We start from the raw sequence: 18,854 nt of genomic DNA on the forward strand, positions 1-18,854 counted from the left end.
GGGCTCATTTCAAGATAACATATCAGAAATAACTGAGACAGACTAATCTGATGTCCCATGGATATTCCACTATTGTTTGTAGGGTCCCTTCTAATCCCCTTCAGGGATTTAGCTTTTTCCCCAAATTTTTATTTTGGCAACTTTCAAACCTAAAGAAAACCTGAGCCTGGTCAACATGGAGAAAGCCCGTCTCCACAAAAAATACACAAATTAGCTGGGCATGGTGGTGCACACCTGTGGTCCCAGCTATTTGGGAGGCTGAAATGGGAGAATCACTTAAGCTTGAGAGGTAGAGGTTGCAGTAAGCCGAGATCACACCACTGCACTCCAGCCTGGGTGACAGAGCAAGACTTTGTGTCAAAAAAAAAAAAAAAAAAAAAAAAAACACACACGCGAAAGAAAAAGAAGAAAACCTGAAGGAATAATACAATGAGTAAGAGGCAGACCATAAATATGGTCTGCATCCCTAAATATGTCAGCAGGTATCTCCCTAGAACAAGAACATTTTCAGGCATTCAAAGGCTTAATTTTTTTAAAGCACACTGTGCATTCAAAACTGAGTGGTAGGTGACATTTTTTTCTTTTTTTTTTTTTTTTGAGACGGAGTCTCGCTCTGTCGCCCAGGCTGGAGTGCAGTGGCGCGATCTCGGCTCACTGCAACCTCCGCCCACTGCAACCTCCGCCCTCCGAGTTCAAGTGATTCTCCTGCCTCAGCCTCCCGAGTAGCTGGGATTATAGGCACCTGCCACCACACCCGGCTAATTTTTTGTATTTTTAGTAGAGACGGGGTTTCACCATCTTGGCCAGGCTGGTCTTGAACGCCTGACCTTGTGATCCACCTGCCTCGGCCTCCCAAAGTGCTGGGATTACAGGTGTGAGCCACTGCACCTGGCAGGTGACATTTTCAAAAGTCCAGTACAACATTCACACCTCAAGGAATGTATTATACAGTTGGTGACTTAGATTATACAAACATAAAATGATTTGGGGTAATTAAATCCTAAGGTTGATAGTGCTCTTTATAAGTAAAATAAGAGCTCAGAGAAGTGAAAAGTAAGGGTGGAATGAAGTTTCCGAGAGGAAATATGTGGCAGAGATGGACCAGCTGTTCATCAAACCTGTTTCTTCTTCTTCCTGGGCAAACACCTAGACCACCTTCCCAGCAATCCCCCTTGCAGTCAGATGTGGCCACCTTACCAAGTTCTAGCTAATGGAAAGGGAAAAGAAAACAAACTGAGCCACATCTGGGCCTAGCCAATAAAAACCAGCCACTCATGAGCCTCCACATGCTTTTGCTTTTTTGCTATTATGATCCAAATAAGCACTGTGACCTTGGAGCCATGGGTTGAAAATGACAGAGTCCTAAAATGCCAAGTAGTTGGCTTGCTAAAACCTTAAAGAGTGGTATCCACTAATCAGGTCACCCATTTTGGGTATGTAAGAAACAACTTCTATTGTTTTGATTCATGGCACCATTTTGGTTTTGTTAAAGAAGCTAGCATTACCTCAACTAATATGTTGGAACTTAAAATACCCCTGAATACCTGCAGAAGGAAGTGATAACTTGAAAATAAGGATTATGCTTTTTTCTCTATTGCTTTCTGCACATATTATCTGTACCATAGTTGGCCAAAGGCATTCATGTGTTTCGGGATATATTAATATTATTAAAGAAGGAATACAAAGAGAAAGAAGGATGTAAGTTTCTTTTCTGGTAGTAATGGCAGAGTAAGTACCTGTCCAATCCTCCAACTGAAAACAACCAAAAATGCTGGACAAAATATTTCCTCAAAAATTGTTTGAAACATATTCATGAGCTCACACAAAAAAATAAGGCACACTCAGAACAGAGCGCTTATATTAGTTTTCACCTTGAAGGCATTTAACAAACTGGGAGAACCTGAGCTTCTGTTTTTACAACTTAGCAAGACACGGGAAAGCAGATAAACTTGGTGACATTTACAAAGGCCCACCAAGATAGAGTGTATAATAAGAGGCATCCAGCTACAGAGAGGACTTTAAACTGCCTGTCTCAAAAATAAGTGCTAAGTAGAAAGGGAAAAGTCTTTACTAAAAATGTGTAACCACAAGGTAATCCTCATAGGGGTTTACAGGACAAACTGATTACCTGTTTTGTCCCCAAAACCTCAAGTTGAGAATTTTAAGTCCTTGTTTTGCAGGTTGATAATGATCCTAGGAACCTGACAAAAACAAATGCAAATTCTGGAGAAACTCACTTTCAACTCCAACCCACTGATAAAGAATTCCCACTAATAGAGTTTCCAAAAACAAAGCAAAACAAAACACACACACACACACACACACGTGCGCACACACACACGCGCGCGCGCACACACACACACACAGAGAGAGAGAGAGAGAGAGAGAGAAACAAAGCACCATGAACAACAACCAGTGAAAACTATAGAGAGGAGAACCAGGCCAACAAAGACCTCAAACTTTAAAATTAGACACAAAACATAAAATATTGTTTAAATAAATAAAAGGGAACAAGTATATAAGAATCGAGCTAGATCAGATAGATTAGACACAGGAAACCAGAGGAAAAAAACTGAGTAAATTATCTAGACTGCAGCACATAGAAATATAGAGATAGAAAAGATGACAGAGAAGCTAAAACATGGAAAAGACAGAACAAAGGTATAACATATGCTTAATCTCAAACCTGGAATTAGAGAGAAAGAGTACAGAGCAGGAATAGCAGCCTGAGAATCTTCCAGTTCTGATGAGAAAGCCAATCCACAAAATTATAAAGCCCAAAACCCCCAAACAAAATAAACACATACAAATAAGTTGACATCTGAACACTTTATGATAAAATTGCCAAACACCAAAAACAAAGAAAATATCTTAAAAAACAGTCGTAAAGTACTCTTGGAGAAAGAATACCTTCAACACAAATGGCAATAAGACTTAGCATTGATTTATCAGCAGTGGAAGTCAGAAAACAATTGAGTATCTTTAATATGCTGAGAGAAAATAACCATAATTTTATACCTGGCAAAAATATATTGTATACCTAGCAAGATTCCATTTTAAGAACAAGGGGGAAATGGACATTTTTCCAGTGAACAATAGCTTAAAGAGTTTTCCATCAATTTATCCTCACTAAATGAAACCTAAGAGAAGTGATGAAGGGGGTGGGTTGGGGGAAGGAATTATAAGCAAAAAATGTAGTAAACACATGGGTAAATCTTAACAAACATTTCTGGTTTAAAATGATAATATGTAATCTATGAGATTTAAAAAAAAACACAAAAAAAAACAAGATAAAACTAAAACACTGGGCAAAAATGAAACCTAAATTGGTAGAGCAGTGATTGGAGTTAAGTGGTCTAAGGTCCTTGCATTGTTTGAGAGGAGAGGAAAGATACTAATTGGCTTTAGGCTTTGATAAGTATGCATGTTAAAATTTCTAAAGAACCACTAGAAAAGGATCTAGAAATAAAATATCTAGAGGACCACTAAATGAATCATATAGAGAATAAAACTTCCAAACTACTATAGAATACATAAAATAAGACAAAAGAATTCGAAAGAAAGCAAGAAATAAAGAAAAAGAAATATGGAAGAGGCAGGAAAAATGGAAAAAAATGAAGAAATAAATTAGAACATACATGTAATTACAATAAATATAAATGCATTATGTATTTCAGTTAAAAGACCACTATTTTCAGACTGCACAAAAACAATATCCAGCTACATTTGTACATGTCATATATAAAAATGCAGCTTAAATATTAGAACATGAAGTTATTTATATTAGAAAAAATATATTATGTTTTTGTTAACATATTAGAAATGAAAACTTCAAAAGTAATTAACTAAGCTGTCAGAAAAATACAAGTTTTATACTCTATTAAACACAAAAGTGTAAGAAGAATAAAGATACAAACAGAAATTAAAAAGAGGCTGAACGCAGTAGCTCACACTTGTAATACCAGCACTTTGAGAGACTAACGCAGGAGGATTCCTTGAGCCCAGGAGTTCAAGACCAGGCTGGGCAATATAGCAAGACCCCATCTCTACTAAAAAGTAAAAAAACTGGCCAGGTGTGGTAGTGCCCCATATAGTTTAAAATGATAATATGTAATCTGTGAGATTAAAAAAGTAAGCAAGCATATAAATGATATCACAAATGAAAAACTGCGACGGCACAGAGATTAAAAATAAGAATTAGAGGCTATTATAAACAATCATTATGCCTCCCAATGTTAAAACCGAGATGAAGTCAATAAATTCCTAGAAATGCATAAATTGGTAAAATGGATTCACAAAGCAATAAAACACCAGATTAGTCTTACTATAAAATAAATTGAATTAGTAGCTGTAATCTTCCTAAAAGAAAATACCACTTCCAGATAAACAGATGACTACTATCAGAAGGTAACTACTATTTTGAGGTATACATAATTCTAGTCTTATACAGACTATGCCAGACAATAGAAAAACTCTTTGACTTATTGTAAGAAGGACAGAAAAACATTGGTACCAAAATTTGATAAGATCAAGGTTGAGCATTGAAGCCAGCAAAAAAGAAAAAAAAAATTGATAAGAAAAGAGAATTATAGGACTTCTCACGCCTGAACATATGTATCTAATATATGTGCAAAATTTGGAGTGTGTGTAGTATAAAAATAAAACTGTAGCCGGGCGCAGTGGCTCATGCCCGTAATCCCAGCACTTTGGGAGTCCGAGGTAGGCGGAGCACCTGAGGTCAGGAGTTCGAGACCAGCTTGGCCAACATGGCAAAACCCGAACTCTACTAAAAGTACAAAAATTAGCCGGGTGTGGTGGCGCACGCCTGTAATCCCAGCTACTCAGGAGGCTGAGGCAGGGGAAGCTTGAACCTGGGAGGCAGAGGTTGCAGTGAGCGGAGATTGCGCCACTGCACTCCAGCCTGGGCGACAAGAGCGAGACTCTGTCTCAAAAAAAAAATAAAATAAAAAAATAAAACTGTATACCTACCTCACACTATACACAAAAAACAATTCTGGGTTGACTCAAGACTGAAATATAACAGCCAAACAGGCACTTCGTAAATGAAGAAACATGTATGACCAATAAACATGAGATGCATAAGCTTATTAATAACCAAGAAAATTAAAATTAAAATGAGATTATTTCACACCCACTAAATTGGCAAAAATGTTAAAGTCTGACAATATTAAATATCAGTGAGAATATGAAACAACAGAGACACTTAATGTTGGTGAGGGTGTTAACTGGTACAGCCACTTTTGCAAACAGAAGGCATTAAGATGCTGGAGAGCAGTGAGCTTGCCTCAAGATCTGTTGTGGCCAGCAGAGAGGACCCCATTTAAAGACCACCAAGTGGCTAAGACTCAGGTTTGGGCCAGGCCCGGTAGCTCATGCCTGTAATTCCAGCACTTTGGGAGGCCGAGGCAGGCGGATCACTTGAGGTCAGGAGTTTGAGACCAGCCTGGCCAACATGGTGAAACCCTGTCTCTACTAAAAATACAAAAATGAGCCGGGCATGGTGGTACATGCCTGTAATCCCAGCTACTCAGGAGGCTGAGGCAGGAGAATCGCTTGGACTCGGGAGATGGGGGTTGCAATCAGCCGAGATTGCCCCACTGCACTCCAGCCTAGACGACAGAGCAAGACCGTGTCTCAAAAAAAAAAAAAAAAAAAAAGGACTCAAGTTTGCTGCCCATGCACACAGAGGTGGGACCGAGTCAGCAGGGAGTGCCACACAAGTTCTGACAAAGCCAAGAGGATGACCAGGCTAACATATTTAGCAAACTGGATCACTTATTGGAACCCAACCAATCTTTCTTTTCTTAACTAAAATAGAATGGAGTAGGTCAATCTGGATTAAGTATAGCAGGGATGATAAAATCTGGTAAAATTTATGCTTCAACTATACATCCTATCTTTTTTTTTTCTTTTGAGACAGAGTGTCACTCTGTTGCCCAAGCTGGAGTGCAGTGGCGCTATCTTGGCTCACTGCAACCTCCATCTCCTGGGTTCAAGCGATTCTCCTGCCTCGGCCTCCTGAGTAGCTGGGACTACAGGCATGCGCCACAACACCCAGCTAATTTTTTTTTTTTTTTTTTTTGAGACAGAGTCTCGCTCTGTCACCCAGACTGGAGTGCAGTGGCGCGATCTCAGCTCACTGAAAGCTCCGCTTCCCGGGTTCACGCCATTCTCCTGCTTCGGCCTCCCGAGTACCTGGGACTACAGGCGCCCGCCACCAAGCCCGGCTAATTTTTTATATTTTTAGTAGAGATGGGGTTTCACTGTGTTAGCCAGGATGGTCTCGATCTCCTGACCTCGTGATCTGCCCGCCTCGGCCTCCCAAAGTGCTGGGATTACAGGCGTGAGCCACCATGCCCAGCCAACACCCAGCTAATTTTTGTATTTTTAGTACAGACAGGGTTTCACCATGTTGGCCAGGATGGTCTCGATCTCCTGACCTCGCGATCTGCCCGCCTCGGCCTCCCAAAGTGCTGGAATTACAGGTGTGGGCCACCGCGCCCGGCCTATACATGCTATCTTATAAAAACTTTTGTTTCATCTATCCACAGCATACATACATATATGTGGTGTACAATGTATCTATATCTTACTGTAGGTCTTTGAAAACCACTAGACTAGACTATGTGTTATAAAACCACAGACTTCAACTGCTAGTATAGCTAAACAAGCAGCTCCCAGAAGGCAAGAAACCTTGCCTCCAAGAGCAGAGGCCACCGAGCCTAGGGACCCTGAGTTTGTTCCTCCTTCATAAGAAATAAACAGAAGAGCAAGGTTGACATTCCTTCCCACATGCACTATCATAGGCAAAGAACTGGGGGTGGGGTAGACGAGACAACCTGAGGGAATAGCATTGTTTTCCTATGAAGACTAGAATTATCTTAGGGAACTGTTTGGATTAGCCGATCCAACTAAGTTTTTTAATGGGTGTGATCAAAAGTTATTCTTTCTCTTGACGATCAATGGGTGTGTGCTGGGGAGGAAGGCTCAATGTAGACAAAATGAACAAACTGCATTTTCTCTGTACATTGGAGTTTTCCAGTGAATGAAAGTGGTGACTGTACAACATGGAGGAAGAAGGTTGTGGCCAGGGAACAAGATGTACAAAGGCTGGGAAGCTAGAAGGACCACAGCGAGTTCAGGGGTGAAGAGACACTGACTAGATCCTGGGGCATTCTCTGAGTAGTTTAATAAGTGGGGCAAGATTATAAAAGAACTTGAAAGTGAGGCAGAAGAAGAGAGAACTTGGTAGACTGGGTAATGAGAAGCCATCAGCGTTCTTTTTTGAGACAGGGTCTCGCTCTGTCACCCAAGGTGGAGTGCGGTGGCGCAATCATGGCTCACTGCAGCCTCAACCTCCCAAGCTTAAGTAGTCCTCCCACATCAAGCCTCCCGAGTAGCTGGAACCACAGGTGCACACCACCACGCCCGGCTAATTTTTGTATTTTTTGTAGAGATGGGGTTTCGCCATGTTGCCCAGGCTGGCATCAAGGTTCTTAGTAGACAAGGAACACAACAACATTGACAACATAACAATAAAAATAGCTACAATAATTTGAGTTGCAACCACGTGCCAGGCTCCGTGCCAAGTGCTTTTCAGGGACTCATGATTTAGCCCTCCCAATAATCCTTTCAGGATTTCCACATTACAGAGTTTTATTTCCATAGTACTTATGGAAATATTACCTAGGGCTTGAGTCTTAGGTTAAGTAACTCGCCTAAAGTCACACAGCTGTTAAGTGGCCTGGAGGGGGTCTGAGAACAGGAAGTCTAGCTTCAAAGCCCATATTTCAAGAGGGTTTTAGGGACAGAAGTCTTCCAGAGCACGATCAAGGTCACTCGTAGTTTTTTTTGGAGGGAAGCACCAGTAAAGGTTGTGGAGATGAACAGGCGGTGGATTTTAAAGGAAGCAACAAGAAGCCCTGGGGATAAATTAGATACATGTGATGTAAAACGAGGGCGGGGGCGGCGGGGGGCTGGCGGTCCAAGTTTTCTAGCCTGGGAAATAAGGATAATGGTTGTAACCGGGGGAGAAAAAAATGAGGGCCCTTATGGATAATTTCTGCCTAAATGCTTAACTCTGAAATTATGCCACTCCTCTTGTTCCCATTTTTCAGACTGAAAAACCACTCTGCCAGGATCTTCATGTTGAAGCTTAAAGGGACTATTAAAAATGATTATTCTAAAACATCTATAGTTGCAAGACTGTAGAAGGAACTGAAGAGGAAAGAGTGGTAGCAGAACCTGCTGATGGCCTGGCCACGTGGCTTTCAGGCTTTACCATCTCAGGGCACACCAGCCCAACTGCCACCTGCTACCAACGGCATCAAGAAGTCCCTGAGAACCTTCTCTGGCTGAAGGCTACTCTGACAGCTTTCCTAGATCTCAAGTACTGGGATCAACACTCCCTGAGAGCAGTCTTCAACCCATGACTGAAAGCAGCGTGGCTGGCATAGGTGCCCCACGTGCCCCAGTGTGGCTGAGCTCCACCGCCCACAATGGATCTGATGGGATAACTCACGACTGGCTGCCTTCCCTTCCTCATTTCCCTCTCCTGCACCTACTGGTGTCTTCCTGGGATGGTCTCCCAAGTAAACCATCCACCCTTCAATCCCCCTTGCAGGGTCTGTTTCTAAATTAAAACCAAAGGCATAACATCTCCAGGAAGGATCTCAGGAGGGTGGCACTTCAGTCTGTCTATATCTGCTTAGAATATGAACTTCAAAAGAGCCACATTTGGGGATATTTCCAGTTAAGAAACCTATGAGAATTACAGAACAGGGGATAGTCTGTCTGGGAATGATTTCTTCACCCTCGTATCCCTATCATAGGGCACAGCTCCTGGTATGCAGTAGGTGCCCGCAACTGCTCACTGAATGAACGTGAGGATGATTTGTTTCCCCCGATTTGTGCATATGTCTTTGGCATTTCCCTTGATTGATCTTTTAAAATAATTTCATACATGTGAAATATGTGAAATCAGACCTGTGAAATATTAATTAGTTCCATCAAGTTCTGATCATTCACCTGAACTCTTTAAGAGAATTAGAAAAGCAGCAGACACACATCTGACTGAAAATGTCTACATCTGTTCCATTGCTAGTTCCACCTGGTCACACGTATACTAGGCACAGTGGCATGCCCAGTGATGATTTAATTTTTAAGTTTCCCCTACACTCTTGCAAGAGCAGAGCTCTTGCTTAGATGAAAAAAATCAAGCTGAATCCCAACCTAACTTCGTCTCTGTAGACTTTATATTATATGACTTAGGGGAGCAGGGGAGCCCCAAAAAGAAGACTGAATATCTTGCTGATCTGCTGACTTAAGCCAGTTTTTCTTATTCTGAAAGAAATCAAGGAGATGTCAGTGTATCTGCACACCTGAGTTTGTTGAGCCGTTCAGACCTAGTGTAAAAGTGAGTATTGTCTAGGAAATCTGTTTTGTGTGTTAGACATGCTGCCAATTATAGCCAGTTAGACTGGGTATAATCTTTGGGTAATTCTGGAATTAGGACTTTTTATTTACCAAGTAGGTAAACGTGCTCAGGGATGGACGAAGAGAAAGTCTAAAGGTGAAGACAAATAAAGAAAAATAATGAGGCCGGGCGCGGTGGCTCACGCCTGTAATCCCAGCACTTTGGGAGGCCGAGGCGGGTGGATCACAAGGTCAGGAGCTCAAGACCATCCTGGCTAACACGGTGAAACCCCGTCTCTACTAAAACTACAAAAAATTAGCCGGGCGTGGTGGCGGGCACCTGTAGTCCCAGCTACGCGGGAGGCTGAGGCAGGAGAACGGCGTGAACCTGGGGGGCGGAGCTTGCAGTGAGCCGAGATCGCGCCACTGCACTCCAGCCTGGGCGACAGAGCGAGACTCCGTCTCAAAAAAAAAAAAATCACTGACAAGGGACCTAAAAAGCCCCTTCCATCACTAATGGTCAGATGTGAGAACACAGAATGTGAAGAAGCAAAATCCTATTTCCGGTGGGAATTACAACAAATATTCCCCAACCCATCCTGCTTTTTTCCCCCCCGAAGGGAACTCCATTTTCAGTGTGGAAGGGGAAGTCTTCAACCCTGGGATAGAAACGGTCAGAGGAGCAGTTGTGAGGTGGTCAGTCTCGGAGGAAAGCCTGGGATTTGGAGTCAGGGGACTTGACAGTGAGAACTATTAATAGTCGGGTACCAAAGAATGGGTGACTCTGGGAACACAGTTGCCTTGGTTTCTTCATCTGTAGAATGGGACATTAATGCATATTATCATTAGGTATTAGTAGCAGTATTATTAAGCTAATATGAGAACCAAATAAAATAATGCAGAGAGCAGCATCTGATAAAGGAAGGCCCCTCGCTAGTGTGATGTGATTTTTCTGTATCACCCAATACTGCCACACTTCCCCAGAAGTGTCAAGAGGCCATTCTAAATGCTGAATCTAGTCACAAGAAAAAACATGATGGTCTTAATTTAGAGATATTTATTAAGTAGTCATTATAGAGTCACTGTTTTATTTTAAAAGCTGCAAAAGTATTCAGTTTGCTGAATTAGGAAATTTCAGAGTGCAATAAGAGCTCTTCAACTGGCTGGGTTGTACAGGCTCACACCTGTAATCCCAGCACTTTGGGAGGCTGAGGTAGGAGGATCGCTTGAGCTCAGGAGTTTGAGACCAGCCTGGGGAGCACAGGGAGACCCCATCTCTACAAAAATAAAAAATTAGCAGGGCATAGTGGTACACACCTGTGGTCCCAGCCACTCGGGAGGTTGAGGTGGAAAGACTGCTTGAGCCCAAGAGTTCGAGGCTGCAGTGAGCCCTGACTGTGCCATTGCACTCCAGCCTGGGTGACAGAGTGACAGAGTGAGACCCTGCTTAAAAAAAAAAAAAAAAAAAAAAAGTCCGGACACGGTGGCTCACGCTTGTGATCCAAGCACTTTGGGAGGCCGAGGTGGGCAGATCATGAGGTCAGGAGTTTCAGACGAGCCTGGCCAGCATGGTGAAACCCCATCTCTACTAAAAATACAAAATTATCCAGGCGTGGTGGCACGCACCTGTAATCCCAGCTACTCAGGAGGCTGAGGCAGGAGAATTGCTTGAACCCAGGAGGCGGAGGTTGCAGTCAGCCGAGATCGCGCCATTGCAGTCCTGCCTGGGCGACAGAGCAAGACTCTGTCTCAAAAAAAAAAAAAAACAAAAAACAAAAAACCTCTTACATTATCTAAAATCTAAACTTGTATAATATACTAAAATCCCTCTCCAAGTGGGACCTGCTACTCTCTGAACCTTAAGAAAGTGGCATCTGCAAAGGCACTGCCAAGGTACTAGGCACACATTTGGAGAAGCCATCTGTTAGCAACTTCAGCAAGGTCCTGGTAACTGGCATGTATCCTTCAGTTCAAAAAGAAAGTCCCCCAAACCATGGGAGCTTTATGCTTACTCCCAAAGAAGCACTGCTCCATTATCATGAATACACCCTGGGACGGTTCTGTTGGTTACACACTCATTCTTCTTTGAAATGCAGGTGGGAGGAGGAAGGAGATAGCTTTAAACAGCCTCAACATGAAAAGCGTCAGTCAACACAATTCAATAGTTAACCACCATCATTTCGATCATTTCATCGTTACCACAGCCAACTATTTGGTCCTTATGCTAGTTTCATCTTTGTAAAGGAAATATTTCATATGTAATTTTTTTTCCCAGCACAAGTTGTTGGAAGATCTTTGGCTTCCTGGAAAACTTATTATTTTAATTGTCGTCTCTAACCCCATGCAGGTAGTAGAAACATGGCAAGCACAATGAAAGTAACAGGAGAATGTACAGAGGGGTCTGTCCTTTCTACTTCTATAGACTCCTCAACTGAACTCCCTCTGAGAAACAATGCAGGGAGGTTGGCTGTGGCCATGAGCAGCACAGTTCTACTGCGGTTTGCCTGAATGAAGAGTCTCCTGATTTCTAACCTCCATACCAGGCAGAGGTGAATCTAGTGATTGTGAAAAACAAGAGTGGAACTGAAGGGGATTCCTCTGCCTGCCACCCCTAGAAATCCTCAATACTGACAGCTTCTGGGATGTAAGGGGGAAAACTGAGCCCGATCTCAATACTGCCATTTCAGAACAATCTCATCATTGAGGAGATAATGTGAATATATTTGATGATATGCAAATATCATCTGTGTGTTATCATTTTACTCAACACTCAAAACACTACTGAGTCGGCCAAGCAGATTTATATAGCTTGGCAAATTTTCATTTCATGAATGACACTTCATATGAAATTATTTTCACTGACTAATAGAATAACAGTGATAGAACAGATCTTGAGGTAGAAATAGAATAAAGCCATGCATTCCAGCAAAATTATAACCAACTAATCTCAAACACCTCCATATGATGTTCCTATAATTTATAAATAAAAGGGGCCCTGGTTTATAAGTAACCCCTAAAAATATGCCTTCCCTCTCATTATAGACTGGGCCAGGGCTCTTTCATGCTTGTGGTCAGTCATCTTTTTCTGTATGTACGTAGGCTTCCTAGGGTACACTGTATTACGCCACTAATTGCCACCTTTTCCCTGCTCACTATGAGCACAAGCAGCCTCTTAAATTGTCAAGGCAAAAGTTCTCTCTTTCGCTAAGAGGTTCCAGGGCTCTGCAAGCAATTCCCCAAGGTCTTCTCTAGAGAACATTTTAGAAGCAGTGATTTGCAAACTGTGTACACAGTGGTACTGGGTTCCAGAGTGTGCCCTGGGCACAGCCCAGGTGACAATAGCAGGCTCTGGGCTCCTAGTTCTCTCAGAGCAGCTCTGTTTTTATTTGACTCATATATTAGGGTCTTGCATAAGATTCTATTTGGTGCTAAGTAGAAAACAAAAATGATGTCTATGAAAATGTGTGCAAACCATTGCAAGAAATGGTTCCGTCTCCCTCAGGCACTCTTAACCTCCCTCACCAGGCTGCTCTCTGCAAATGGAGGCGGATGCATTTATTTTCCTTTAAAAAAGCTTACCCTTTTCTCCTCTTCCCGAATTTGAAACATCTAGGAATTGAAGCAATTAAATATACTCATTTTCAACATTCAGAAACTAATCCAGACTTCTGCACAGCAAATCCTTTCAAAGTTAAAATTTGTTTTTCTCATGTGTACTATAAACTGGATTTAGCCAACCCATCCCCAATTTCGATTTTTTTTTTTTCCTATCAGCAAGGTTGGCATATACCTAACGTGTATTCTTTATGGACCTTTTGTTATAAGCAATGAGAAGAATGAAGCTGCCTCTTTCTCTTTACCTCTCTACACTAATCCAAAATCGACACTGGCATTTGGTTGGTATTCTGGAATAATTATTAGAAATTTGGCATAGCCATCCAAAAACAGCAGCTTCAGTGAGTGTGTGAGTAACTAGCTGACAACTGAAAATGAATTGGAATTGTATTGAACATCTTGTTCATTTGTATTAGGAAAATAAGTTGCACATGGTTGTACCATGATCAATTTTCCTAATTCCAAAATCAGAAAGAAATAAACCTAAATGCCACAGGTTTGCAGAGAATGAATTGTACCACTCCAAAGCCCCTTTCGAAACGAAGTGTTCTGAGCCAACTATTTGCAAGACAATAGAGAATGAAGGTAGATTCTAGAAACCAACAAATCCCATTCATTTCCTTCAGTTTGTAAAAACAAGCAACTGACATGTTTCCTGCCAATGAACACACTTGCAGATAAGAAAGCTCCCTACAGGAAATCCTTGCTAAAAGAGACCAGTTGTGCCATTAAACTTAATCTTCTTTACCAAGTCCCAATCAGTTAAATATCTGGGTGATTTAGCATATATTTCATAATCCCATGTTGTCAAATATTTAACTTCTACAGTATATATTTCTATGACATACATGCAGAATATTAAATAAACATTAAAATAGAGTTAGGACTCTTCTCCTCCCCACTCCCCATGCAATTAGTTGATGAAAATAAGGGAAATTTGCTGCTTTTTAAAAAGACCAAATTGTTAATTGAACAAGTTTTAAAACTGATCATTATCAATTAAGATAAAGCTATTCAATGCTTTAAATTGCCATGACTTAAAGGAAGACATTTCTAAATGAATATCAAGAATATAAAATCTGAAGACTGCCATTAACAAGATTAGAAAAATATAAGAAATGTACTTGCTTTATATTTTACAAGGTTCAATGTTGATCCTCAAAGTCAAAATTTAGTACAGGGCCTCTGGTTATTTTTCACTTAGCAAAATGAACAGGGTTGGGGGTAGAGGCTGGGGGAGGGGAGGTCTCCAAACTTTTTTCTTTATAGTCCTCATGGAAATCATTACCAAGATACTGGAAATATTTGCAATTTTGATACTGGGAACGTCTCAATTATCCTAAAAACAAAAGCACTCTTCCCCATTCACAAAAGAGGAAACTTTTCTATTATAAGTCAACTGGGTAATAATAATGGGATTTTTGAAACAGTACTTATTTTCATTTAGATTTTCCTTTCCCTGGTTAGCTTCTGAGAACACCCTCTCTTATATTTCCCAAAGTACCAGGCAATCTTCATCCCTCCCTTTCACTCCCCACCCCCACCCCCACCACCCCACACACAAACGCAGCCTTCAAAATGCCACCAGTCTGTAAGTTCCATTGCTTGAGTTCAACTTTGAACCCTCTTGTAAACACAAACACCTCATTATAACTTCCCCCGATGAATCCTCATCCACAGGTAACACTCCAACCTTTCTGGCTCTCAAAAGAGTTTTGTTCTAACTGTAGACATACAAGTCAGTTTGATCCCACAATTAAGTGTTCAAATACATTGTTCTTAGCCTTCCCTTGCACAGCTCAGAGGTAGCAAAATGCAAAGTAAGCCTGGGGGCTCATCCTTAGTTTAAGGCTCTTTCCTCAAATATTTCCAATAAAAATACAGTTATGAAATCTAGGAGACCACATTTTTGGCTGTTGTTGTAAAATGACCTTGATTTGACAGGCGCGATCTCAGGTTTCAACAGATGCTGTGGGAAAGCTTACAGAAGCCAACATGTTCTCCAGGCATCTGTGATGACATGCAGGTTTTGTTTTTGTTTTTGTTTTTGTTTCTTTTTAAGTGGTGGTCATGGTAGAGTATGTATGTGTAGTGGGGGTGGGGTGGGGTTACTCCTCTCGGTTTCCATAACAACCATGTCTCCACTCATCGGTTATTAGATACAATCCACTTCCTGTGTCTAAATTTTTAAGCCAATCAGAAAAGTGTTTATGCATTTAACAACTTCTGGGACAGTGCTTCTTTAATGAAATCGCTTTAAAGGCTCAAATGAAGATGTTCATGGGCTTTACAGTTTGTCTTACAGATATAACATTTCACAGTGTTTACTAATTCATATTCTTATATGGTGCAGAATGCCCTTCCTCTTGGATGTGAAATGCATTCGCCTCAAAGCAGATGCCACAATCTCTCAGAATAGTGTGCAGGCTGATTTTGATTGTTTGCTTTTCATTGTCTTTTCCTTTCACTGTCACAGTTTTAGACTTAGTGCATGGAACATGCTAATGCACAAGGCACTTAAATTATCAAAGTAATGATACAGTTAAGCATCCATCTACTGATGGTCCTTTTTTTAAAAGACTCAGATCAAAACCCGGTTAGGAAACATTATTCTAAGTTGAACAACTTTGCATTCTACAACTTATGAGCAGAAATCATTGAGAATGTATTGTAAAGTGCTGTGTCCATACGTGTAAGCTAGTAGCTGACGTCTGCAAAGAAATTTGTCACCAAAATGGCCTACTTTATGTGGATAGAAACAACAACAAAAAATTAAACATAAAGGTATCTCGAGCAAACTGCACCCAAATGAAAAACCGACCCTGCAGAAATCTGTGCACAAGAGGGCTATCTGAAACTACAGCACGATTTTAAAAGAAGGTTTTGGGTGACTGTTTTCATAAGTCTCAATCTAACTGACCAATCAGTGTGAGAGTTAAAGTGGGCTCCAGTCATTCGTGCAGCCTTCAGAGCTCTGCACCCTCCGAGCTGCTCTCCTCTCCAAGGCAGAGTCGGCGATCAATGAAAAACAGGGAACAAAAGGAATATAACAGGATGTCTTCCTTAGCTAAGGAAAACGATTCCCTTTTTCCTCAATGAGCCAGTCGCACCCTGCCTACGACAGCTCCACACGGGAGCTTCCAGCAGACCAGTCCTTTCGGGTGAGGCACATTTTACATTTGCAATAATGTGTCCCAACTGCTAGCAAATGTGTCACCTTAAGCACAGCCTGTGACGGAGGGCTCCCCGAGCCCAACCAATTGAAACTAATAAATTAAATAAATAAATAATCCCACAATTAAAACCTCCCGAGAAAGATTGCATTTCCCTTCCCCAAATGTCATCCCGGGAGTATAAACAAAGCATGAAAAATAGTCTCTTCAGCCTTCCCAGCCGGCAATCATGGTTTTCCCCTCAAAACAATGTTTCTCCAAAAAGAGAAATCTTCTTACTACCCTCAGTGGAAACTCATCTGTAGATGTCATATCAGGATAACCCGTTACAGTATTTGAAAAGAGGCTGAAACTGCCCATAGATTTGACACTGTTTATAATTGATAGCAAAACAGTTGCGACAGCAATGCTGTATAAACTCTGCCCAGCCAAACAAACTCCACATTTAACACGTTCCTTCCTTGAAAATAAAAGTAACGCCCGGGGAGCCCACAGAAGTGTGCTTCCCTAAAAGTAATTAACAGAATTGCATCAATTATTTGATTATTTTTATAAATATCCATTTGTCTGCAATTTAAAAAAAGAATTAAAAAGCGACTATCCACACATTCCTAAGAAACTTTTTTTTTTTTTTAATGAACTTACTTTTGAGACAAAACTAATGAAAATAAGCAACTTGCCATGGCTGGATCTTTCCCATTTGGGCTGCAAGCTATAAATCAATCTGAAACCAGGTGGAAATAGGGGGGCGGACACCTTAAAAAAAAAATCAAAGAGTGCCCCAAAATGCAGCAGCCTGAACACGGAGGGCTTCTCGTGACAATGCTAAACCCGAGCAGATTAGGAGGCAGGAAATGAGCCCCATTTTCGTTACCTTCGATCGCCTGCCCCCCCGCTGCTTCTCGCGGCCGCATTGGGGGGCTGCGGCGACGCTGGACTCGCGGGTGGCCCCGCCGCCGGGTCGCGCCGTCTCCCGGCCGAGCTGCAGCAGATCGCGGCCGGAACCCCGGCTCCTGCGCCCGGCGCCCGCCCGGGGTCGGCGGCGCGGCTCCCACCCGGGCCTGGAGCCCTGCTGGGTCCTAGTGCGCGCCGCGCGCCCGCCTCGCGGCCCGGTCTGCAGCCCGCACCGAGGGCAGGCAGCTCCCAGCGCCGCGAGTCTCCGGGCGAGGCCGCCACCCTCTCGGTCCCTTGCGAAAGCGGCCGCGGGGTGTGCGGATGAACTGGAGCTTAATGTCAAATCCTGGCACAAGATGTTCAAAAGAAAGACATTGGCTCCAACTGAACTCTTAGAAGGCAGATGCTAGGATCTGCAGCCCGAGGGTAAGCGTAGGGGCAGTACCTGGCAGACAGAGGTTTGCCGGGTGCACTGGTGACATTGGCCGTTCACAGACGGTGAGACGCGGTACGGGATCGATAAAGATAGATTTCAAAAATATAACGCTAAAAAGAAAAAAGGTTGAAAATGTGTGTGTTTGAAACAATGTTTTAAACTGTTTTTCCCAATATTTTCCCCCTGTTGACAACAGGCCCTTTTGCATTTCGCCTTCTTTTACTTTATAATATGCTCTTTTAAATAACAAAGCCCCATATGGCTAAACATGTAGTCATTTGATTTTCAAAAGACCTCAAAAATTGCATGAAAATATGCACTCATGTATCTCCTAAGAAATCAACGAGAAAGAATTAATGGTGGCATATGGCGTGCCTCATAGAGAGAACTTAATTACAAATTAAAACAAATGCGAAAATTCACAAATTCAGTAAACTGAAAGTAAATTATGATCCTAGATGTATACACAAATCAGCTCATGTACAATTAGGAAGACTGTAAATTCCAGGTTTCTCTTTCACAAAGGGAAAAGGGCGTTTGTTACATGAACTCATATCAGATTCCCCTCGTTTGCCCCCAAAAGGGCTTTCAGCAACCTCTCGGCACGTTCATTTACTGCAGCCCACCTGGAAAGCAACTTTTAATCTTGCAAGTGCTCATTTAAGAGGACAATTCTATTAGCCCTTAATTCAAAATAAAAGTGCTTTAGTTAGAAAAGCCTGTTTGAAAGGCTTCAAGACTGGGAGCTTTTTTTCAGTCTTTGATATCACCAAGTTTGAAGGTCACAATTCTGTAAAACTGCTAATAACAATGGCACTGTGGTTTACACCATAAGGAAAATCAAATATGTGCTTTCTGATTTCTATTTTTGAAGCAGAAAAAAGTCCCTTTGAAAAGTACTCTTGCCCTCCCCCTTTCCAATTTTAGCTAAACAAGTGTAATGGAAGATTTTTAGTATTAATTAAACATCAAAGGCACCTTCTCTGATGCCTTATATCCACGCCAAGAACTAGTTGTCATATGTTACACTTGTCAATCTTAAATTACTTGCACATACATCTCATGCGATCTTTACCACACCTCTGTGAGAAAGCAGATACAATAATCGGCAATTTTCAGATGAGAAATTGGAGGTCCCAAAAGGTAAAGTGACTTGTTCAAAAATCACATGGCTGGTGAGCAGAGCAGCTGGAATCCCATCCTGTCTCCGCTTTCAACAAGCCCTGTTTTTTGAGTACATCACCTGGCCTCCCAACTATCTCTCTGTAAGTACTGCGGAAAATGAAGCATCTGAAACAAAA

At 41.8% G+C, this 18,854-nt stretch overlaps 1 protein-coding gene across 9 annotated transcripts in view; it reads right to left on the reverse strand.

Annotated features, from left to right (window-relative positions):
* FOXN3 (forkhead box N3) overlaps positions 1-17,275 on the reverse strand; it is a 460,655-nt gene extending 443,380 nt beyond the window's left edge. For 3 of the 9 annotated variants that reach the window (XM_055361191.2, XM_055361193.2, XM_019009498.4), the window contains exon 1: positions 17,098-17,264. The gene's annotated coding sequence lies outside the window, so the exon portion shown is untranslated. Of the gene's footprint in view, positions 1-17,097 lie in introns of all 9 variants that reach the window. The other 6 variants (XM_019009497.4, XM_055361192.2, XM_055361190.2 and 3 more) reach the window with 6 other exon arrangements.
* Positions 17,276-18,854: the final 1,579 nt, after the last annotated feature.

This window comes from Gorilla gorilla, chromosome 15 (assembly GCF_029281585.2).
Source record: "Gorilla gorilla gorilla isolate KB3781 chromosome 15, NHGRI_mGorGor1-v2.1_pri, whole genome shotgun sequence".
NCBI classification, from domain to species: domain Eukaryota; kingdom Metazoa; phylum Chordata; class Mammalia; order Primates; family Hominidae; genus Gorilla; species Gorilla gorilla.